Genomic DNA, 25603 nt, shown 5'->3' with positions numbered 1-25603 from the left:
TTTAATGTATAAATTTCAAATATAAACTCCCTGAAGAGATCACACCTCCCATTACTCAAGGCAGGACTGCTTACAGGCGCCATTTTGGTAGTCCACAGGCAGACAACAATCTGTAGCAGCTGAAAAGACCTATAAACTAGAAATGTGGAGAGTGAACAGAAGTAGCAGAAGAGCTAAAATTGAGAAGCCAATATTTACACACTTCTACAACCCTACAAGAGCCTTTCCCCAGATTAGACACTCCCTTAAGACCCAGTTCTGCTTCAGGCAGCTGAGGCTGACATCTTCTCCAGAGCAGCAGCTGGAGACATTCTCCCTAGAAGCTGCTCTCTCTGACCCCTTTCGCTTTTTAAGCCTTGTGTTGTTTTAGGCTAATAACCTACAACCCTATTTTATAAAACATTTTCAATAAATGCAATCTTTTGGGGGCAAGTATCATTTTCTAAAATTAACTCTCACCCTTTATTAATACTTGTTCTCTCATACTGGGAAATGTGAACAGTAAGTGCCCTCTTCATGGGTTTCATTCATCTGTTAAGTATCTAGAGGCCAGTACTTCAATCAATACATACAATCTTTTGGAATTAAATTGCCCTCTGTTAGGAAGCTAGAGAAAATGTCTTCAGATGATGAAACACTTTGTGTTTATCTCCATTTCCTTTGTTCAATTATTTTGGAACAAATACACATTTTTGCTTAATTTAAATATCACCTGTGAATGTTTGTAATCATCCTCAGGCAGCATAATGTAAAGGAGTAGGGGTGGGGAGCATTTCCCACTCCTAAAAATAGTACTGTGTTTCTGAAAGCTTTTTTTTTTTTTCAATTATTTTGGTAAATTGAATCATATTAAGTGTGGAAGAGGCACAGACTGTTTAAATAACACCTGTAATGATTGACTGGATTAAGGAAATAATTTATCTCCTCAAAACTCAGATCATTGTTTATCCGGAAAAAGAGGGACATTCTCAGTGGAGGGTGGGCTATGAAACTACTCATGTCTCTCACACAACCAAGTTTGGTGTGTTGACCTGAAACAAATAGACTGCCAAATACTTCTCCAGCAAACATAGGTCTACTCGGGATCTGCAGAGAACTGCAATTTGGGGTATGCTGCCATGGCAGCCACGTGCAAGTCCCTGCAGGGCACAGGAAGGAGAACACTTTTATAGAGGAGAAAAGGAGGCTGGGAGGGCTATGGTAAACGAAGAGTCCATGGCTTTTCACTGGCTGAGTCCTTGCCAGGAAAGAAGGAGTCTTTTTTCTTCCTCTTGGGCTCTGCAATCCTCATAGGGCGTAAGAGTGCCCCCTTCTGGTTTCCCAACTCTATTTAATTGGGGTTTCTGTTTATTCATTTTTTTCCAGGTGTTTGATTTCCCCCACGTACTGAGAATCAGAAACAAAATGCTGCTCATATTGATTTGAGCATATTGTATTGTTTGGGTAGGAGAAAAAAGACAAATGATTGTTAATGAAGTACAACTTTGGGCACTGTCATAGGGCAGCCAGTTGTCCCAGTTTGCCCAGATTGCCCCAGTTTTAGTACTGAAAGTCACGCATTTCAGAAACTCCTTAGTCCCTGACAAACCTGAGTTGGTCACTGTTGGGGAGGAAGAAATTTTCCTCTACCTTTCTAGGTTCTTTTGGCTGGTCTAAGAATTAAATTAGCATGAGACAGATTAACAGGAGAAAAGCAAACAAGTTCAATAGCATGTATATATGTGAGAGACCCAGGAAAACTGAGTAACTTGCCAAAATGGCTGAAGCCTTCAAGCTAAATGCCATCTTCAGCTAAAGACAAAAGAGGATGTTGAGGGTAGGGGTCTGGTACTTTAAAGGGGAAGAAAGCAATTCACATGAAGATGGAAAAGCAAATGTTTGATAAATGTTTGCTGGGCCATGCAGAGACAATAGGACACAAAACAGATTCTGATCTCTAGGCCCCGTCAAGTCTCCCCTACCATACCTAGACCATATATATGTTTATATCTCTGGTGATAGCTTTATTCCAAAAACAAGCCCTTCACCTAAATTCTTTTAGGGAGTAAAGGGGGAGGTAACAAGAAGAACTTCCTGATATTTCTGCTTCTTAAAAATAATCAGCCTGAATCAATACTCATGCCAAAGAAACATATTTTGGGGTAGAAATTTTGGCTCCTCTACATCACCCTAGCTTTGTACCTTCTTTCATTCTTTCTAACTTTTTCATCCTTATGGGGAACGTTAATAGTGGATTTTGATCATTTAAATACTTATCCAATAGTTTACTCAATTATTTTGCTATATTATAAGCAACTTTTTAAGGTTAACTATACGTGGGCCCATTAACTATGGGCACACAGCTTAGTGATTTTATCAGTGTCCCCCCTAGGCAACAGCAACCATACCAGTTATTTTAACAGAGAGAACTTAATATAAAGAATTGTTAACCAGTGAGGGATTGAATATACAAACAGACAATGGCCAGATCATATGTGACAGTGGAACTCTGATCCCACAACCTCTCCAACGATCCACCCCGTGCTCACCTGAAAGTTGTTCTGTTTCTCATATTTTTTATTTTTCCCTATTTTTATTTATTTATTTATTTATTTTTGCCGTATGTGGGCCTCTCACTGTTGTGGCCTCTCCCGTTGCGGAGCACAGGCTCCGGACGCGCAGGCTCAGCGGCCATGGCTCATGGGCCCAGCCGCTCCGTGGCATGTGGGATCGCCCCGGACTGGGGCATGAACCCATGTCCCCTGCATCGGCAGGCGGACTCTCAACCACTGCGCCACCAGAGAAGCCCCAGATGATACAAGATTAATCATGGGAAAACCTGATGGCACCTTAGTGAAGGCACTGGCCCCAAAATTAAAATGTACAGTAATAATTTTACTCTTCACAGCCATGCACTTATAAGAAAAAATTAAAAACTAAAAGCCAGCCTCACTTAAGATTATTTTTAATGAAGCAGTAAACATTATTAATTTTATTAAGTTTTACCTCTTGAGTGCCCATCATTTTAATATACTGTACGATTAAATGAGAAGCACACATAAAGTCCACGTGCTACATACTGAAATACGTGTTATGGTTGCCTCAAGGAAGACAACTTGTGTGATTATTTGAGTTGCAAACTGCACTTGCCAATTCTTTCACGGAATACCATTTTTATTTGAATAACAGCTGAAACACAAATAATGGTCTTTAGACTTGGGTATTTGGCAGACACTTTCTTGAAAATGAACAAAGTGAATCTGTCACTTCAAGAAAAACAACTAACAATATTTGTGGCCACTGATAAAATTTAAACTTTCAAGTGAAAACTAGAACGTTGAAGACTTGTATTTACCATCATGAGCTTGACAGCTTTCCAATACTTAAAGACTTTTCTGATCCAATAAGTCGTGAATTTAACAAATGTGATTTTTTTTTTTTTTTGGATATCCATATGTCAACATTTGGAAGACCTGCACAACTCAGTAAACCAATATTTTCCAACTGACTCATGTACAATGCATAAAATCATACCTAGGTGAAAGATCCATTCAAAGTGCAAGCCAGACCAATGGATTTGAATATTACAAAATACAGAATGTCCATTGATACGGTTTAAGATTCCAGAGTGCAACTAACCTTTTTATAAACTACCATTTGTTGAGTTTGCATGGAATATCAAAAGAACATATCCACAATTACCTGAAAAGGCTATAGGAGCATTCTTCTCTTTTCCAACTCCATATCTGTGTGAAGCCACATTCTCTTCATGTACTTCAACCAAAACAATATATTTCAACAGATCAAACATAGGGGCATATACAAGAATCCATCCTTCTTCAAGACATTAAAGAGATTGGGAAACTATAAAATAATGTCACTCTCTAAAGTTTTGTTGGAAAATATAGCTATTTTAATTAAAAATATGTCATTTATGATAACAGGTAATGGGTTTATTATTGCTATTTGTAAATAAATTTAAAAATAGACATAAAATATTTCTGTTTTAATTTTTAATAGAGTAAATATCAATAGATAGAACTCACGTAAATAAAAAGCTTTTTGAGATCCTCAATAATTTTTAAGAGTTAAAGGAGCTTTGAGTCAAAAATGTTTGAGAGGGCTTCCCTGGTGGCACAGTGGTTGAGAGCCCGCCTGCCGATGCAGGGGACACGGGTGCATGCCCCAGTCCGGGAAGATCCCACATACCACGGAGCAGCTGGGCCCGTGGGCCATGGCTGCTGAGCCTGCGCGTTCGGAACCTGTGCTCCGCAGCGGGAGAGGCCACAGCAGTGAGAGGCCCGCGTACCGCAAAAAAAAAAAAAAAAAAAGTTTGAGAACTGCTGCTTTAGATATATCATCTCACTTTATCTTCAATCATTCTTTGAGATTATTATTGGATTTTCAAATGAGTTGCCTGAGATTCAGAGAGAATAAGTAACTTGCTTAAGGTCACTCAGCCAGTTAGTAGGTGCGAGAGTTTCTATAATTAGCTACTGGGTGTGTATATAGTTGACTAAAATAGTACAAAACAGCCAGGTAAGGCAAATCAGGAAAAAAGAGCAGGATAGTAGGCATCTGATAGTAATTGATCAAGAGATAAAAATGTAGGAAACTGAGGTTTACAGAATACATATTTTTGTGACCAGCACCACAGAAATTTTTGCATGCCCTTAAATTCTATTGGGGAATCTTGTTATCATTCAGAGGGACAACCAACATCATGCTAGCTTCTGTGAGGGTTATAGTGCATTTGGCTGGGATGTGTGTGCCCAGCATTGGTTATATATTTGGGGCTTCTAAATGCTATAGCAGATGGCTGAACATCATCAAATTATTTAGGTCCTTGGGATGGTAAGTACAACATTTGGCCTTCAGTAAATGCCTAGAAAGAGAAGGGAGGACGGTAGGGGCTTACGTGCATTGAGTACCTGTGGTCTGGATGGTTCACGTGCATTACATCTCATTTCATCCTCACAACAGTCCCTAAAAGGTAAGAGGTTCTCTCATGTTTAAAATAGGACCAATGATAAGACTTAAAGAGGTACTGTGAATTGCTCTCGGGGGGAAGATGAGCGAGTGCAAAGTAGACCCATCCTCAGAAGTCTGGGTCCTACATGGAGGACAAATTTTGAGAATAAGCAGCAAAAGCTCATTTATCAGAACTAGAATAGTCAAGGCCTGATTACCCACATGGCCACCTCCATTTTAAGTCACAAAGATTTGATTTAAGTGATATCCTGAAGTCTGCAGCCAGATGTTTCCAGTTATGGGAAGTGTAGAGCAGTAGAGACCAAGGTCCAGGCAAGACCTGACAATGAGAGTCATCTAAAGGTATTACCTTTAAAGATTATTAGCATTCTACTGTGCTCACCTCCATACTCTCACTTGAGATAAATTTTTAATGTATTAAATTTGCATAATACATAATTCTAGATTTATTTTCCTGACTAGTTAAGATTGTAAGGAGAGCTAAAATTCTACTATATTTGAGTATGTGTTGTCTAAAAGATTTTCACATCATTAAAGAGTCACATGATGATGATGTTTTTCCTAATTATATGTATACAAGGTATAACATGTGTGCATTAAAATAATTTGTGCTTCTTTTCATGGGTATGGGGTGAACATGGGGATGGATGTTTTTCCATGAATGGAAGCCTATCAGACCATTTTTCCTCTACGTCAAGGCAGGAAGATGGAGCTTCACCTGATTTTAGGATAAACTTGCAGTCCTGCTCAAAGAAACTACCTTCTTCAAGTTGCTCCTTATGCCATCACCAGCTACTACATGGTCCCACAAGAAAGCCAGATTCTCCAGCAGGCCATTGCCAGCCTTGTGACCTTTGACAGTATCCAGATTTCATTCCTTTGAGACCACAACTTGCCAAGATATGATTCTTATTGGAAGACCAACCGGAAACTATGTTGGATTAGAGGTGCTGAGATCCAGTTCTGACCACTTATGCACTGTAAGAGCCATAGAAAAGATCTTATAAAAGATGTTTTAGAAAATAATACATAGGATTAACTTGACAATTAGGGCAAGATAAGCTAACTAAGGCCGAGGGAGGACACTGGAGCTTAAATTGTGTTGATAGAATTGAGATGACTCACGTCATCTTCAGCTTTTCTCTTACTCCCTTGCAGTGTTTCTGCCAAGGATGCCTCTACAATTCCCCTATTTTGTGCAGTGTCTCCTACCCTCTAAGATCTAATGTAATAGATTTATATATCTTATATTTATTCCTACTTATTTTAAGGTTTTGGTCAATGGTTTTTTCCCCATCATATTTCTCCTTGTATTATTTGTTGTTATTAAAACACTTGATTTTTTAAAATAACTGGCCACTTCATTAAAGCTTCTTATGTTCTAAAAACAAAAAAGATCTAATGTAAGAGTTGTCTTTCTCATGGTGACAATCATAAGTGAGTTCTTCTTCATTCCTCAGAACTATGGCAGCCGAGTTTGTTTTTATGGTGTCACTCACCCTTGCTGGTGTAATGGATTCTGTGTTCCCTCCTTTGTTGGAGAGAACCTCCTCCTCATTGGCTTCCTGTTCTCATATTGAGGGACTTTTGTTAGTGGAGCACTCTTGGAAGAAAGACAAGATGATTGATGAATCTGTTATAAAATGCAAGTTGGGCCAACCGGAATTCAGGAAGCACGTGCTGTGGTCTGCTATTGCAAGCCTTCTGTCTTACAGAAGTTGGCTACTTCTCTCTTCAAGAGTTGTCTGTGCTCTCTCAGGTTTTCTGTGATTGGATAAACCTATCTAATTCTGGGATGCAGCATTAAAAAGACCACTATTGTCATATAACTAAGTCATATTTTCCAAAAGCCCTATTAGTAACAAGTTGGTGTTTTGATATCTAATTCCTTTTTCTAATTCCTTTGTCTCTAATTGAATGGACAAAGGAACTGTTAGATATTGTCCTTCTAATGCCCTAGCTCAAGGACAAAAAGAAATAGACAGAGTAGAGCTTGGGTATTGACATAATACCTGGAAACTGAAGCATCTGCTATGGCCCATGAGAGGACTGTTTCTAGACATTTGGTTTCAGCAGGCTTCATTGTGCCATGTAACTTGAAGGAGTTTTTTTGTTTACTTTGTTTTGCTCGTTTTCTGTTTTTAGCTAAGTTCTGAATGCACAGCTTTAAAATTTAGACTTTAGCAAGTGATTATCATGTGCACTTGAATCTTGTCAGGTCATCAAAGTTTATGACAGCTGCAACCACAGGTAAGTGGCTCTTTCATAAAGGCTGGGCTGCAGGCACCAGGCCAAAGCAACATATCCAGAGATCTGCCATGTGGGCCTCACATGGAGGCCACTGCAGTCTGACCTTGAATTCCACAGGTGTGGCTTGGCCTCACATTGAGTGCAATGTTGTAGTACGGTGAGCCTTCCTAAAGCATCAATGGATAGGCAAAATTATTGTACTGTTTCTCAGACAGATCTGTTGTGCAACAGAGTTCCACAGAACACTAGTAAGGGTCTAGCTATAATGTTAGTACCATGTCTGGGTAGATAGTAAGGGATTGGTCCACAGTCCCAAATCCACTCCTCATTCAGGAATCAGAAGACTATGAAGAAAATAACCTTACATTCATGAAATTTGCCCATAGGCCTAAGAACCACCCCACCATTTGTGTCGAAACTGGCTTTAGATTTTAGATCCAAATTAGGCTTCACCTGAAGAAGAGAAGATTTTGTTAACTACCAAATAAAGAGACGTGGGATCCTTATGATAAAGAAAATCTGGCAACTTCTTGGATTGCTTCAGGCTCCCTACTAGAATAGGAGCAATTGAAGAATGAAAATCAAATAACGAAAAGCATACTGGTTAAGCAGAAGCGAGAGAGAGAATGGCTTAGGGGATTGTTGAGATGTTAGCAGACAGACTAAACAGACATGGAAGAAGTCAGAATCTAAAAGTCAGAATAGATGAACACAGAATGCAAAAGGTTCTAAATGATCTTAAAGAAAGTATTAGAAAAGGAGGACATATTTTGGTTCAGTGGTTCTCAAACAATGCTGACCTTAGAATTACTGGAGGACTGCACCCAGACCAAGTAAATCAGAATCAGTAGGGCTGGGATCTGGCAACAGTGTTTTTAAACCTCCTAGGTGATGCCAACATGCAGACAAGTTTCAGAAGCAATGTTTATTTTGGGTTTTTTTTAGTATTTATTTATTTATTTATTTATTTAGGCTGCACTGGGTCTTAGTTGTGGCACACAGGATCTTTTAGTTGCAGCACTCAGACTTCTTAGTTTCAGCATGTGGAGTCTCAGTTGCGGCATGCAGATTCTTAGTTGCAGCATACGAACTCTTAGCTGCAGCATGCATGCAGGATCTAGTTTCCCAACCAGGGATCAAACCTGGGCCCCCTGCACTGGGAGTGCGAAGTCTCACTCACTGGACCACCAGGGAAGTCCCAGAAGCAATGTTTAAACAGGGAACCGTTTAATTGTTTTAATTGTTACTCAGTTAGAGTGTCTAGCACAGAACAAAATCTAGCAGAGGAACAGAGGAAAGACATCAGAGAGCAGACCGGAATGATTCCCGCAAAGGGGAAAGGATCTGGGTAACTATTGAACAGCACCCCATGAATGCCAACAGAAGGGGAATCCATAAGATCAGCTGTGTAAAGTACTCAAAGTGTTCCAGCATGAATTGCAGTTAAAGACTGTTACTGAAGGTGGTGTGACAGAATTAGGACCATGCTCCAAAAGGTTATGGAAATAGATACTAAATATGAAGCATATTAAATGGAAGACATGAAGGACAATAATGGGTAGCATTGAGGCCTGGGTTAGATGTTGAACTGTTGGAAGAGAACCACCTGGTGGGATCACATAAATCGAAAAAAGAAAGCAAAAAAAATGTTAAGCAATAACATTTTTTGGCAGACCCAAAAGTTACTGATTTCATATCTCTTATTTGGGAGACCCTCATAAAATAGAATCTAGAAGATTATGTTAAAAAGATATTTCTTGATGATATATTCTTCTATGGGAAGAGAAAGCATCTATCTGGTTGGTAAAGTTGGATACGCAAAGTTTCCTTCTTGAGATTCAGTTCTGCAGGAAGCACAGGCTGAGATCTATTCTTCCGCACTGATGGTTTACAGGGGCCACCCTCCTCGCAGGAAATGGAAGAGGGTCTGACTGGAGGGCACATCTGTCTAAATCTAAGTGTATTGTTAGGAATCCCATGGTTGCCTCACATCAAATCCACGTTCTTCAAAAACTCCATCATACTAAAGCTGTCATTTTGATCCTATCTTCATGTCAGTTTTGTCTCTCTCGGTTGGTTAAGAACTTGATTTAGGAAAAGGTTTATAAAATACTGACCTCCTGAAAACCCCAAGATTCTCTAGTCTTTACTACACTGTAATTTCCTCAATAATAGAGACCCTGATGCTTGTATTGGCAATAGTGTCTCACACATTGCCTTACACATAATAGTACCTCCATAAATACCTGTGAAGTGAGGAATAATGTTGGTTTTTCCCTACCTTTTCACCCTGACGTGAGGATGAAAGTCTTTGTATGTCAGTAACTGACACTTGCCTCCTCCAACATCTGACTAAGGGAGGAGTTTTTGAGGGAAGAGAGGAGCTCAGCCTGCCCCCTCTAGCTGGAGCTGGTTTCTCCTTAAGCTCTAGTAGCAGGTAGTGGCAGCCTATGTTCAGATGGCAACATCTCTCTTTAAATGCCAAGGTCAGGATGAGTCCAAGGAAAAGAGCATGAAGCAGTTATCAGGCCTTAGAGCTCAGCCTGACATCCAGCCCAGTTCACCAGCAATGAAACCAGCGGAATGTGGGGAAGAATGCATAGCTAAATGTAAAAAGTGTACATCTGAAATACACATTCTGGGACTTCCCTGGTGGTGCAGTGGTTGATAACCTGCCTGCCAATGCAGGGGACATGGGTTTGAGCCCTGGTCCGGGAAGATTTCACATGCTATAGAGCAACTAATCCTGTGTGCCACAACTACTGAGCCTGTGCTCTAGAGCCCGTGAGCCACATCTATTGAGCCCACGAACCACAACTACTGAGCCTGCGTGCCACAACTACTGAGCTCGTGTGCCTAGAGCCTGTGCTCCACAACAAGAGAAGCCACTGCAATGAGAAGCCCATGCACCGCAACAAAGAGTGGCCCCCGCTCACCACAACTAGAGAAAGCCTGCACACAGCAACAAAGACCCAACACAGCCATAAATTAATTAATTAATTAATTAATTTAAAAATTTAAAAAATAAAATAAAATACATCCCCTGGACAATTTCTCCTCAGTTAGACAGTGAATTTTATATATTTGATATCCCAAAATAAGATATCCCTCATATCCTCTCTTTAGAACTGGTTTATATATTAGCATTCTTATATCCAAACTCTACCCCCTTCCCCAGCTCCATGATAATTAAGGCTCAGATTCTTTCTAGAATTCAAATGACTTGAAGTTGTTGTAACAGAGGTCATAGCAGTATGGAACAAAGAATCCATGGAAAGTATTATAAGCAGCTCTTTTGCCCCTTTCCTGTTTGTCTATTTCTATTCCCCTTAAATGTTAATTATAAAAGTGAGATCACCAGGTAACATTTAACCTAACTGCTGACTTATGCTTTACTAAATGCACATAATACCTTGCCTAACCTGTGGTTTCTTTCCCTAGATTAAAAGAAGTAGGAATAGAAGAATCAAGTAGTTAAAGAATGACTAGCTCTCTACCCCCAGCAGGCCCCTTAGCAATTCTGCAGGCAGATCACACAGGCAAGATAACATCTGAAGAAAGAGTCAGCCAGTCTGCATACAATGGAGAAGGATACAGAATCCAACCTCCTGACTCGATGGTTCACTGAGACCCTTCCCTCTTTTTTCCCTTTAAAAATTGTCATGGCTGAGCAGAATCTTCGGAATTGGTCTCGGGACATGAGTCCACCTTCCCAGATTGCTGGCTTTTCTGATTAAAGCAACTTTCCTTTCTATCAACACTTGCCTCTCAATTATTGGCTTTTGTGCAGCAAGCAGCCAAACATGAGTTCGGTAACAGTATCTCAGGGCCTTCCTTAACCTTATTTTTAAAAGGATGGGTATTGTGAGAGAAATATAAGAGAGAAAAAGATATTTTATATGTAGATCCCTTAAAACTCAATGTGTAATTAAATTCTGCCTGTTCAGTATAGTCATATACATCATTTTTCCAGGCATTGGACAAGAACATTAAAGGGCATTCATAAAGGGTATGTCAATTCTGGATACTCCAACCCTAATTCCAGAAAAGGTATTGTCAAGAAGGAAGGAGGGCTTCCCTGGTGGCGCAGTGGTTGAGAGTCCGCCTGCCGATGCAGGGGACATGGGTTCGTGCCCCGGTCTGGGAGGATCCCACGTGCCGCGGAGCAGCTGGACCCGTGAGCCATGGCCGTTGAGCCTGCGCGTCCGGGGCCTGTGCTCCGCAGCGGGAGAGGCCACAACAGTGAGAGGCCCGTGTACCGCAAAAAAAAAAAAAAAAAAAAAAAAAAAAAGAAGGAAGGAATTTTCCTCTACCCTTCTAGGTTCTTCTGGCTGGTCTAAGAATTAAATTGACATGAGAGAGATTAACAGGAGCAAATCAAACAAAAGTTTAATAACATGTATACATGGGAGAGACTCAGGAAAACAGAGTAACTTGCCAAAATGGCCAAAGCATTTACCTTAAATACCATCCTCAGCTAAAGATAAAATAGAATGTTGGGGGAAGTGGTTTGGGACTTCAAAGGGGAAGAAGGCAATTCATGTAGAGATGGAAAAGCAAATGTTTGGTAAACAAATGTTTGCTGGGTCGTGCAGAGACAATGGGACACAGAGAGGAAGTTTAACAGACTCTGCTACGTTGCTCCCTGTCTACACACCTAGTTCACACTGTAGTTATCTATGGTGATGACTCCCTTCCAGGGACAGGTTTTCTATCTACATTCTTTTAGGCAGTTAGTGGGTAGGTCAAAGGTTCTTCCTGAATCGATGGGCCTTAAAAATAGTCAGCCTAAATTAATCCTCATGCCAAAAAGATACATTTTGGGGTGGCAAATTATGCTCCTCTACAGCGCCAAGAGCTCTTTCATTTTACTCTGCTTGGCACACCTTCACTTGCAACACCCATCCCTGAATGAAACGGAAACACTGTCCTATGGGATATATGCCCAGATTATCTCTTTTTGTTATGTATACTCTATTATTCTCCATTCTGAGGCCCAAGCACTTTCTTCCTTTTTTCACATTCATTGGATCAACCTGAATTTCAAAAGATGTTTAAAGAAAAAACTGCCTCATTCTACTTCTTATATATGCAAATGATCTTCCCTGTGACTTTCTAAAACTGCAGCTTAATTCATGTTTCAGTCACAAAAGCCTTGTTACTCTGCCTTAGCCTAGGCTCAGAGACATCAATCTAGAACTGCCAAATCCTTTGGTATTCAGCACACAGATTACTTCATTTAATGACAAGTTTTATTCCTGAATTTTAATGGGGCCTATTCTAACTTTTAATTGCTTTGAAAAACAAGGTATTTTTTAAAGAAATCTACACATATTTGGCACAATCATAAATGTTTCAAAAAGAAAAACCTCATGCTGAAAACCTGTGAAAGACTCATCAGTTAAAGTAAATAGGGAAGAACAGTTGCGGGATTAAATTTGCATTATTTCACATCCAGTTGGGGAAATTAAAATGTTAAACTCTAGTTAACATCAAAAGCAAAGGACATGTTAAACTGGTCTCTTAAATTATTAATTGACTAAAATGATTTAATTACAAATTCTCTATGTTCTATTACTATAGAGACATACTTCCTGGATGTCAGACTATTCTTTGGTCACTGAATTTTGGAGTTTTTTCCCTACTGATATTGAATAACAATGGATTCTTCAAATGGCTTCATTCTACTATGATCAGAATCCATACAGCTCTATGCAGCTGATCCTTAGCTTTTAACTGTTGTCACACACCACCTTGTACCAAAAACAGGAGGTCAAGAGAAAGACCTCTTTTTCAGGAGAACTAAAAGAACTTCAGAGGAGTACCCTGCCTCTCAGATGTTACCACTTCTATTTTTCTTTCACTTGCGCTTTTGTTTATGTTGGAAAAGACTTGTTAACAAAACTAAAAAAAGTGAGGGGATGATAGCATAAATATAGACAGAGAAACATTGCATTTAAAAGGTAATCCCTGGGGCTTCCCTGGTGGCGCAGTGGTTGAGAGTCCGCCTGCCGATGCAGGGGACACGGGTTCGTGCCCCGGTCTGGGAAGATCCCACATGCCGCGGAGCAGCTGGGCCCGTGAGCCATGGCTGTTGAGCCTGTGCGTCCGGAGCCTGTGCTCCGCAACGGGAGAGGCCACAACAGTGAGAGGCCCATGTAACGCAAAAAAAAAAAAAAAAAAAAAAAAAAAAAAAAAAAAAGGTAATCCCTTCTTAGATCAGATTGGTGATTACCAGAGATGGGGGTGCGTGGGGAGAGGGAACTGTATGAAGGTGGTCAGAAGGTACAAACTCCCAGTTAAAAGATAAATAATTACTAGGGATGTAATGTACAACATGATAAATATAATTATGATTAACACTGTTGTATGTTATATATGAAAATTGTTAAGAGAGTAAATCCTATGAGTTCTCATCACAAACAAAAAATTTTTTTCTATTTCTTTAATTTTATATCTATATGAGACAATGGATGTTCACTAAGCTTACTGTGATAATCATTTCACGATATACGTAAGTCACATCATTATGCTGTACACCTTAAACTTACAAAACACTGTATGTCAATTATATCTCAATAAAACTGGAAGACAAAAATAAAAAGATAATCTCTTCTTTCCACATACTCAGGTTGCATGAATTCACATGAGAATTTTTATTTCTATTTGGCAACTCCACTGTACTTCAAAAATGTGGCTCTCACTGCAGAGTCACTCCCATACTTGGGGAAGCAGAGAGAGAGTGAGATGTGATAAACCCCGTGCTCACCTGAAAGTTGTTCTGTTTCTCATATTTTTTATTTTTCCCTTTTTTTTTTTTTTTTTTTTTTGCGGTACGCGGGCCTCTCACTGTTGCGGCCTCTCCCATTGCGGAGCACAGGCCCCGGACCCGCAGACTCAGCGGCCATGGCTCACGGGCCCAGCTGCTCCGCGGCATGTGGGATCTTCCCGGACTGGGGCACGAACCCACGTCCCCTGCATCGGCAGGTGGACTCTCAACCACTGCGCCACCAGGGAAGCCCCCTATATTTTTAATTGTGAAAATTTTTAAACACATCAAAAAGTACAGAAAGTATCATAAAAATATACCTCTCTTCTTGGCACTTAAACTGTTATTTTTGCTTCACTTTTTAATATAAATAAATAAAACAATGAAGATGTAGTTGGAGTTCCAAATGAAAACGGTCCAAGTTCAATTTTTCTCCATCTCTCCCCAGAAGCAACTACTAACACTGTTAAATTGTTTCTGTGTATTCTTCTCTCCATGTTTTTATATTTTAACTATGTGTTACCTATCCATGAGCATACTGTATTATGGGTTTATCAAACTGATGTGAATGCTATCATGCAACATGCAGTGGTTTGCAACTTGCTTTCATTCTCAATGATGCTTTTTTAAAAAAATTCTAACCATATTACTACATATTGATCTTATTCACTTTAAATTACACCATTTAAGTACACCACTGCATAAATACAACACAAGCTGTTCTTTCACCCAAATGATAGTTGTTGAACTTGTTTCCAATTGTTCATTTATGCCTCATTGTGATTATGATATTTTGGGACTTACTATTAGTAGCATCTACTTTTTTTAGTCCCACCGTGCTTTTAAACTCCCAAATATGCTGTTGCTATTATTGTTGTTGTTACTTTTAAATTTAAAGTCCTCTTCATTTATTTTTTATTTTGAAACTTCCTGCTTGGTTCTTTTATGTAAAATTTTCCTTTTTTCATGATGTACTGTTCTTACATTATGGTTTCTATCTTTCTTTCATCTCTGATCATTCTTTTAAAATACTTATTTTAGAGTCCTCAATACATTGCTTGTTATTGGAAATTCTTGGGCTGTTAACACATCCATTTGTTACCTGCATTGACTTTCTTAGAATGACTTGTTCCCTCAAAAAAGTTCTTGATACTTTTTGACATCTTCATTGGGAATTTTTTTCCTCATAAGAGATAACCTCATAGGGAAGTTCCTCATTTACCTGCTGTGGGTCTTCAGCTTTCTTCCACAGTGCCACAGAGCATTAGATTTTAGTGTTAACTCATTGTTCTGGCTTGAGTTCCTCTTGGTATCTAGATACTTGGGATTCCTCTTCCTTACCTTTGATATTGACACTACCCTAAGGTTTCCTGTGGTTGTATATTTCATTCAGCATTTCTGTGATTGGAAGAGTTATGGGGTGTGCTCCCCTCTTCTACTTTCTAGCAAATACTTCCAAATCTTTTCTCCAAGCTTTCTCAGCCCTATAACCAACCACTGTGCCCAGAGAACATTCCTTTGATTATAATGTAAAAGGAAGAGACTTTCTATTTGTAACTTGTAATTCCTAGAAATTTCACTTGCCCATTTTATCTCTGTTTGAATATCATTTTCCTTATTTATGCAATTTATTTTTCCTCTGAAATTTGAAATCCTTTTCCACATTTCATCCTTACGATAAGAAACACTGAAAGATAAAACTAAAACTTCTAGAAAATGTGTATGGTTTTATTCATAAATTTAACTTACAGGAACATTTTATTCAAAAGCAATTACAGACATATTGCTTTCTGACCTTATTTCATGTATATATTTATTGTTTTGTTATTCTTTTCCTAAAATTGTATCCTTTCAAGAAACCCAAAATATTCTTTGTAAATACCTTATAGAAATATGTCTTGTGATCAATTTTCAAGGAAAGAGTTAAAGTGAAATACATAACAGGGGAGATTATCCTTGAGACTTTTTACTTGAGAGTTATAAGGAAAGATTTATACTACCAATTTGAGCTTAATGGGAAAGAGTACAACTTTACTAACCTTAGGTAGTATTTCTTGATGACTGCCTTGAAGTTGGGCAAGAGGAAAAATACACTGTGTGGTGTTTTTTCCCTAACATTCAACAACATTTAGGAAATTATCTCATTACATTCCAAGGACTGATAATATCAGCTATTTACCAGTACTGACTTAAGATTTCAAAAACTATAGGATTAAAAAATCTAAATCTACTTTATTTATTTTTATTTTTTATTTTTTTTGCGGTATGCGGGTCTCTCACTGTTGTGGCCTCTCCCATTGCGGAGCACAGGCTCCGGACGCGCAGTCTCAGTGGCCATGGCTCACTGGCCCAGCCACTCAGCAGCATGTGGGATCTTCCCAGACCGGGGCACGAATCCGTGTCCCCTGCATTGGCAGGTGGACTTCTCAACCACTGTGTCACCGGGGAAGCCCCCATACTTTAAATTAAAATGAATTTAAGCCTCCAGGATAAGTTGGCATCTATTATACATTTTTTCCTGAAGCTGAAGAAAAATTCTATTTTTTGGACCCTCCTGAAAACTTAACAACACAGAATTGGAAAACCATAGTCATCTAAAGATACTCAATGGCCTCACTGAGAAAAAGAAATTCAGAGAAATCAATTAAGTGTCAAAGCCATGATTTGGACCTGATTTTATCAAATTCTGAATTCTGTGTACTGTCCACTTTATTGGTTTCCCCACATTACAGATTTCCATGGTCTGGCATGCATTAATGAAAAGGCCTCTGTCCTAGAAGTCAAGAAATTTACATTCAAGCCTGGACACTACCTCTCCCATTCTTCCCATTTTGGGTGTCTTAGTGAGAAATAGTGCAGAAGCCTTAAAGATTAAACATAAGACATGATACCATAAAACTCCTAGAAGAGAGGAAAGGCATTACATTCTCTGACATAAATCCTACCAATGTTTTCTTAGGTCAGTCTCTCAAGGCAATAGAAATAAAAACAAAAATAAACAAATGGGACCTAATCAAACTTACAAGCTTTTGCACAGCAATGAAAAGAATAAAAAAAAAAAAAGAAAGAAAAGACAACCTACAGAATGGGAGAAAATATTTGCAAATGATGTAACTGACAAGGGCTTAATCTCCAAAATATACAAACAGCTCATGCAACTCAACAACAAAAATACAAACAACCCAGTGAAAAAATGGGCAGAAGAACTAAATAGACATTTCTCCAAAGAAGATATACAGATGGCCAATAGGCACATGAAAAGCTGCTCAACATCACTAATTATTAGAGAAATACAAATCAAAACTACAATGAGGTACCACCTCACACCAGTCAGAATGGCCATCATTAAAAAGTCTACAAATAACAAAAGTTGGAGAGGGTGTGGAGAGAAGGAAACCTCCTAAACTGTTGGTGGGAATGTAAGGTGGTACAGCCACTATGGAAAACAGTATGGAGGTTCCTCAGAAAACTAAAAATAGGATTACCATATGAACGAGCAATCCCACTCCTGGGCATATACCCAGAGAAAACTATAGTTCAAAAAGATACATGCACCCCTATGTTCATAGCAGCACTATTCACAATAGTCAAAACATGGAAACAACCTAAATGTGCATCGACAGATGAATGGATAAAGATGTGGTACATATATACAATGGAATACTACTCAGCCATAAGAAAGAAAGAAAAATGCCATTTGCAGCAACAGGGATATAACTAGAGATTATCATACTAAGTGAAGTAAGTCAGAAAGAGAAAGACAAATACCATATGATATCACTTATATGTGGAATCTAAATTATGGCACAAATGAACCTGTCTACAAAACAGAAACAGACTCAGACAGAGATCAGATTTGTGGTTGTCAAGGGGGTGGGGGGAGGGAGAGGGATGGACTCGGAGTTTGGGGTTAGTAGATGCAAACTATTACATTTAGAATGGATAAACAACGAGGTCCTACTGTACAGCACAGGGAACTATATCCAATCTCCTGGGATAAATCATAATGGAAAAGAATATAAAAAAGAATGTCTCTATGTGCATAACTGAGCCACTTTGCTGTACAGCAGAGATTGGCACAACATTGTAAATCAACTATACTTCAAAAAAAAAGATGAAAAAAAAGAAATAGTACAGAAGACTTGATATCTGTCAGATGGGAGCTGGCACAGCTAGACCATGGGTTTCTATTGAACATAAGCCATATCACAAGAGCACCAACATCAGCTGAGGTCACTCTAAGATTGTGATGCAGTGAGAAAAGCACAAGAGCACTTTGTAATCATATCTGATCCTAGACAAACATAAGAACAGTATGCAAACTACAAAAATATCCAACCATCTCCCACACCCAGCTATCATGAGTTCCAGATGCTTTTTTTTTAAATCAATTACAGCTTTATCCCCACTCTGTTCCTCCTGCATCCTAGATACAAGTAGAATTACTCCCATTTCCTGATAGTACCTATCCATAGCAAACCCCTGCCTCCTTGAACCCTCCTTCAAATCATCTAACTTAAAGTAAAATTCTATAACAAATCTTCCTACACCTCTTATTTTGATGCCCATCCTTGCTCATCAGGTCAGTCTCCCTTGTTGCATCAAGTAATGAACTCAACTTCTTGTGACCTGAACTGTCTCTGGTGGCCTTTGACTGGTAGGCATCAACAGAGTTCCCTGGAATTTTACAGTTTACCCATCTACAAAAAGAGGAAATTGGACTATTAACATCAGTCTAATACTCTCCAAGGGCCTTTCCAGTTGTCATGCCATAGCCATAAAAGTTTGTTATTTCTACCCCTTTCTTTTGATTTTGTATGATATTCACCAAATTCCTGAGAAACTACAATAATGATTCTTTCTATTTTTCACAAGAGAAGATTTACAATAATTAGCACGAGCAATGAGCTAAAAGGCAATTCTCCAGTGGTCTCAGTCAGAGAGAAAGATTGAGTAATGCTGTTATACAATCTCTACAACTTTGAAGTCAGAAGTACCAGATTCACACTATAAATAATCCTGTAATCATATATGCAGGCTTTATAATCTTTTCCTTCCTCTGAGATTTTAACTATTTTACAGAAATTGAAGCGTGGAAGTAAATTTTTTGGCATGACAGTTTATAAATTAAATGTGGTTAAAAGCAACTAAGTGATTAAGTTTCATTCATGCAGCTATAATGATGAAGTCAGTAAATAACATGCAATTTAATTACATTTCTGATACACATGATATGTTAAGTTATGCATCATAATAATCATTTAGATTAGAAACCTTTTTCTATCTCTTGTTGAAATTTGGCTGAATGGATCATTTGGAGTTAATAAGTTTTGATTAGAGAATGAAGATTACTCTCTCTGTAATTGGGATACATTTATTTAAATTCCAATGAAGAAGGATATGAGAGGAAATGGTGCTAGTGAAGGGAAGAGATCCATATATAATAATCAGAGGCAAATCGACTGCCAGACCAAAGAAGACTATGAACAAGGAGAGAGCAGCAACACTGGCAAAAGAAAACACCTGCAAAGATAACCTGTAGAGAAGCAGATCTTACTAATGATAAGAGGGTTATGAATTAAGATGGCCCCTTTGAATTATGGAAGCAAAGACATTCTTTGGAAAAGTGCTGAAGCAGTCAGGAAGAAATCTTGGTAAAACAACAGCAATGGAATACTAAAGTGTTTCTAGAAAGGGTATATTTCCTCATATCAAAGGATATTTTAAATGAAAATTTTAATCATTCTGCCAAATACACTTGCTGCTGATGGTTTGAAAGGTGGCTTCCTTTATTTTATAAAATAGGTGCATTTTGTAGGCAGCTGTGGGGCAGTATGGTCAGACCTGGGTAATAATTCCAGATTACTCACTCCTACACAGATCACTTCCTCTTCCTTGTCCTCAATAAAACAAGTCTTGAGTAGCCCACTGCTACCCAACATCTACCCAAAGGATTATTCAAGAAGCAGTATTTTATAGAGACCACCCAGGACCAAAAGACAACCTACAGGATATACTAACTCCTCACCATGGGGATTTTCTAAATTCTGCAACTCTATCAGTTTGGAGTTCCAGAAATAATATATATTAGCGTAACCTCCTAAAAAGGAGCTCACTGGGTTACAGTCACTATCACACCTTCACCTTTTACTTCTGAATATTTGGAAGTACACATATCGAGAAGTTTCCTTAGTTATTCAATATCCTTGATATGAGAATCAATGTAGTAAATTCTTCTGGGAATTTAGCTTTTTGGGTAATTTCTATTGCTGTATTTTCAAATTCACTAACCTTGTCTTCTGCAATGTCTAATCTGCAGTTAATCTATCCAGTGTAATTTTCATTTTAGATAATGTATATTTCATCTTTAGAAGTTCAATTTGAGTCATTTTTATCTTCCATAGCTTCCTTTCACTTGCTCATGTTTTCTCATCTTTCTTGAACATATATATTTATAATAAATGTTGTGACATCTTTGTCTACTAATTCTGTCATTCTTCATTCTTGTCATTTATAGATATACTTCTATTGAATAATTTTTCTTCTGGTTATGGATTAATTTTTCCTGTTTCTTTGAACACATGGTACTTTTTATTGGATTCCAGACATTATGAATTGTACACTGTTGGGTTGGATGGTTTGGGGATTTTTGTTTGTATAACTTTAAATATTTGTGGGCTTTGAACAGGGGTGCAGTTACATTACCTGGAATTAGTTTGATTCACTGAAGTTGATTTTTATTTTCTTCTAGTGAATCAAAAATGCCTTTAGTGTAAATTTTGCCCTATTACTGAGCCAATACCTTTCTGAGGACTCTAATTAATACTTCATGTGTTTGATCATCTTTCATTTTAGCTGATAGCTGATGGAAACACAAACTATGCACATGTTACATGTATTAGCTCATTTAGTCCTTAAAACAACCTTAGGAGGTACAGTACCATTTTTACCATTTTTACAGATGATGAAACTGAGCACCAAGATATCAAGGTCACACAGCTGCTAAGAAGCAAAGCTATAATTTAATGGGGCTTCCCTGGTGGCGCAGTGGTTGAGAGTCTGCCTGCCGATGCAGGAGACACGGGTTCGTGCCCCGGTCCGCGAAGATCCCACATGCCGCAGAGTGGCTGGGCTCGTGAGCCATGGCTGCTGAGCCTGCGCGTCCGGAGCCTGTGCTCCGCAACGGGAGAGGCCACGGCAGTGAGAGGCCCGCGTAACGTAAAAAAAAAAAAAAAAAAAAAAAAAGAAGCAAAGCTATAATTTGAACAAAAACAGTCTGGTTGCAAAGCTTTTACTTTTAATCGCTACATTATTTATTCTCGTTGTTGTTGTTGTCAATATTATTAATGGCAGGCAGAGAATACAAGGGCAAACTTATAAGTTTATGTCAGAGTACACAAAGCAGTATGTCCTAGTAAGGGAAATTGGATAGGACTCACCCTATAAGCAGACAGCATATGGAGATTCAGACAAGTAAGCAAATTAACATACACCCATAGGGGCTTCCCTGGTGGCACAGTGGTTGATAATCTGCCTGCTAATGCAGGGGACACGGGTTCGAGCCCTGGTCTGGGAGGATCCCACATGCCGCGGAGCAACTAGGCCCGTGAGCCACAACTACTGAGCCTGCGCGTCTGGAGCCTGTGCTCCGCAACAAGAGAGGCCACGATAGTGAGAGGCCCGTGCACCGCGATGAAGAGTGGATCCCGCTTGCCACAACTAGAGAAAACCCTTGCACAAAAACAAAGACCCAACACAGCAAAAATAAATAAATTAATAAACTCCTACCCCCAACATCTAAAAAAAAAAAAAACATACACCCATAAATGACGACAAGGTTAGAGAATTATGAAGACTGAGATGAGACTCTCTGACACTGAGATTCTCTCCAAGGTCTCTTAATGTTCCACACTCTTCACTTTAGAAATGTTTCTACCCATTCTAAATATCAAATAACTAATCAGCTGAAACCTTTTTTGATCATGGTAGGAAAACCCAAGCTTGGTTCTCCTCACTCTGAAACAGATGAGAAGATGAAAAAATAGGTTCTACAAGATCAGTCAAACAACATGCCAAGTGGAACAAAGGAAAAAAACAAAAACAAAAAACATTTGTATTTAGAAAATTATTGGGAACCAGAACTCAAGAATTCTAGCTCCTGATCCAGAGCTCTGAAATGTATGTTGGGATAAGTGATGGTCACAAAACTTATAATACAGGTAGGGCATTTAAAAAATCATAACACTAGGGGCTTCCCTGGTGGCACAGTGGTAAAGAATCTGCCTGCCAATGCAGAGGACACGGGTTCGAGCCCTGGTCCGGGAAGATCCAACATGCCTCGGAGCAACTAAGGCCATGCACCACAACTACAGAGCCTGCACTCTAGAGCCTGTGAGCCACAACTACTGAAGCCCACGTGCCTAGAGCCCGTGATCCGCAACAAGAAAAGCCACTGCAGTGAGAAGCCCGCGCACTGCAACGAAGAGTAGCCCCTTGTTGATGCAACTAAAGAAAGCCCACGCGCAGCAACGAAGACCCAACACAGCCAAAAATAAATAAATAAATTTATTTTTTTAAAAATCATAACACTAAACCCCCCTGAGAATATCTGATAATAAGAACTAGCATATCTGACATTTGTATTATACTTTAGAGTTTCCAGGGCACTCTATAATAATAATCACCATGATCACTGTAATAATAATACTCTCTTTGGTCCCCAGAGCAGATATTTTTTCCTGTTTAACAGGTGAAGAAATTGTGACTCAAAGAAGTCACATGCCAAGATGTCTCAGACTGGACAAGAACTAGACTCCTGACATTGCATTCCTGTCCTGTGTGATGTCTGTGCCACACAATTTGAGATGCCTACCACTAGACCAAGGTAAATAAAATTCAAAGATTGTGGGCCCCCTGACAATTCCAGAGTTTCTTTTCCCTTTAATATTCATTTTTTGTTTCTCAAAAATTATTTTTAAAATTTGTATGTTTTAGACCAGGGAAGTTCTCCTTCAGAACACAGGTTGGGTTCAGTTCAGCTCCATGCATCTTGCATTTTCCTCGGACTAATAGCTACCTGGAATATGTTCCACTCAGAAACAATGACAGAGGTCTAAGTGACAGAAGCAGAACCACAAAGTGTCTTTTAAGGCCTCTTCTCAGAACTCAACATTGTCACAAACTAAGGGATGGGGAAAGATGCCACACCCTCTGGGGAGATGTTCTGCAAAGTCACACAACAAAAGCTGTGGATGTCTAATTGTAACACAGGGAGGGAGTGAAGAAATGGGAACTCTCATCCAATCTACCACACTACTTCTTATTTTATTTTGTAAGGCAGGTTTGTATTCATAATGTATGTATGTCAGGGCCAAAAAAAAAAAGTGGACCCTTGGGAACACAGAAACACTGACTTGACTCCTGCTGCTACTTCTACTTAGAAACGAAGAGAATTCATCTTAAAGCCTGCCGAACCCACTAGCAGCTGGGTATCATGTACTGTGATTGTGTCACTTTATAAGTTAGAGTTACTTTGTACTAAAATCTCTCCTGGAGTCTTAAGGAAGATTACACAGTTCAAATAGAGGTGAATTTCGGGCAAAAATCAGTTGGAGACATATCTAGCAAAATTTTACACTCATACTAAAACAAAATTGCCTATAAAATCTGAGCCCGCGTGCAAAGTGCTCTGTTAAACGAAGAACACACTCAGCATCGGGGACACTATATTCACATCCATCGACTCGTATGCTTCTCAGAACAAATACTACATCGTACTCCCACGTAGCCACCACCTAGGAACAGACACCCCCCCTCCCCCCAAATTCACATACACATGCAAGGTAATACAAACACAAAAGAGTGAAAGAATGAACGGAGAGTTCTTGAATCCCAACTCCTTTCAATTAAAGGGGGCACACCAAGTTGGACCAATCTCACTCTCTGCTTAAAAATTAACAAATCAATAGCTGCAATAAACATTTAAGAATTGAAAATTGACTTCTTATTTCTACATCATGAAGTGCGAGATCTTGTTATCCTGTTTACCCTAGGATATTGATGCTAAAGATCATTTTTCCATATTGGGTACCAGAACTATAAACAGATATAATGAGCATACTTCCTTCTAATTCCAGTAATCCATACCCATGTGTCCTGTGTTAACTCTGCTACTGGGAAGAAAGTGGCACTCTGCCACTGGGAAGAAAGATCAAGCATCACTGAGGTTCTATGTTGTCACATAAAGTATCTAGCATTTGTCCCCTGAAAATTATTCCTACAGCCATGGCCCTGGTGCAGGGCCCCATCACCTCCTGTCCGGATTATTGCAATAGTTTCCTTCTTCTCCCTCCTCTTCCTCCTCTTTCTTCTCTTTCCTCTCCTTCTAACGCCAGCTTCCCCCTATGTTCTTTAGAGATCTGCCCTTCTCTCTAAAGCACAGACCTAATGATTTCACTTCATTAGAATAGCTGACAGTTAAGTGGAGTGCTGCCCTGCCCTGTCTGTCCTGCACTAACTCCGATCATTCATTCCAAGCCTTCCACACTCCACCTGCTTTCCTCCAACCTACATTTCCAGCCTCCTCTCCCATTACTCCCTTGACTGACGCAAGCCTCATGCACGCTGGACTGCTTGCTCTGCCCCAGTGTTCTCCTGAGCATGGAGCCCGTTGATCACGCTGCCTCCTCTGCCTGGGACACTCTTCACTCCCCCATCTGAACCTGGCACAATAGTACTCACCCTATAAGAGCTTTTCAGCCCCTCAAAATCCTGAAGTGCTGTGGTAGCAGCACTCCCCTCTGTCCTACTCCACACAAATCTGTGGCCAAGAACTTTCTAAAAGTCAAATGTTACTTACTCTGCCTAAAATTCTTCAGGGGCACTTGAGCCTTATGGAATTCAGTGCAAATCCCTCAACACATTGGCTAAAACCCCTCGTCATCTGGCCTGCTTCCAGCTTTCCCGCCTCCCCGCCCCCTTCCCACGCAGCCTATAATGCCGTCATTTCACACTCCTTGCAGTCTGCAAAGTGGGACACGCTTTCCCCCCGCTCAGCAAGCTTACATGTATGCACCTTCTTCCTGGCACGCTCTGCCTTACAGTTGGCAGGTGAACTACTCCTTCAAAGACAAGCTCAAACAAGGTCTTTCTCACGATGCGGATCCTAAGCTTCCGCCCTGGATAAGTCAGTTACTCTCCCAATCCTGCTCCCATAACCCCGCTTCATGCTTCCAGTTCCCTCTGGACAGCCTTCTACTCTAACAAGCTGTGTGCTTGCTTTGCTTCCCCGATTGAGCTGTGAGCTCTTTCAGGGCTCTGCAGTATACAACAAAGCCAGCAAATACATTAGATTATAGAAGTACCATAAGAGAAGGAAAGATAAAATGCTAGAGAGTCCCTAGGGGAGAAGAGCAATCCTCCAGAGACAGGGACTCATTCATTCACTCACTCATTCCTGTGTCCACTCATTGCCTAAATACAGGCCCTGGAGGTCTACCCACCTCTTAAATCAAAACACAGATTATTCTTCAGAGGGCCCATACTGGGACACTATACAGTAGCTATTCTGTCCATCTTGCCTAAAATATGACTGTTCCTGTGCATTCTCTTAGT

This window comes from Mesoplodon bidens (genome assembly GCF_964165515.1).
Source record: "Mesoplodon bidens genome assembly, chromosome: 6".
Classification (NCBI taxonomy): Eukaryota; Metazoa; Chordata; class Mammalia; order Artiodactyla; family Ziphiidae; genus Mesoplodon; species Mesoplodon bidens.
The sequence above is the reverse complement of the archived record's forward strand: the minus strand, read 5'-3'. Positions refer to the sequence as shown.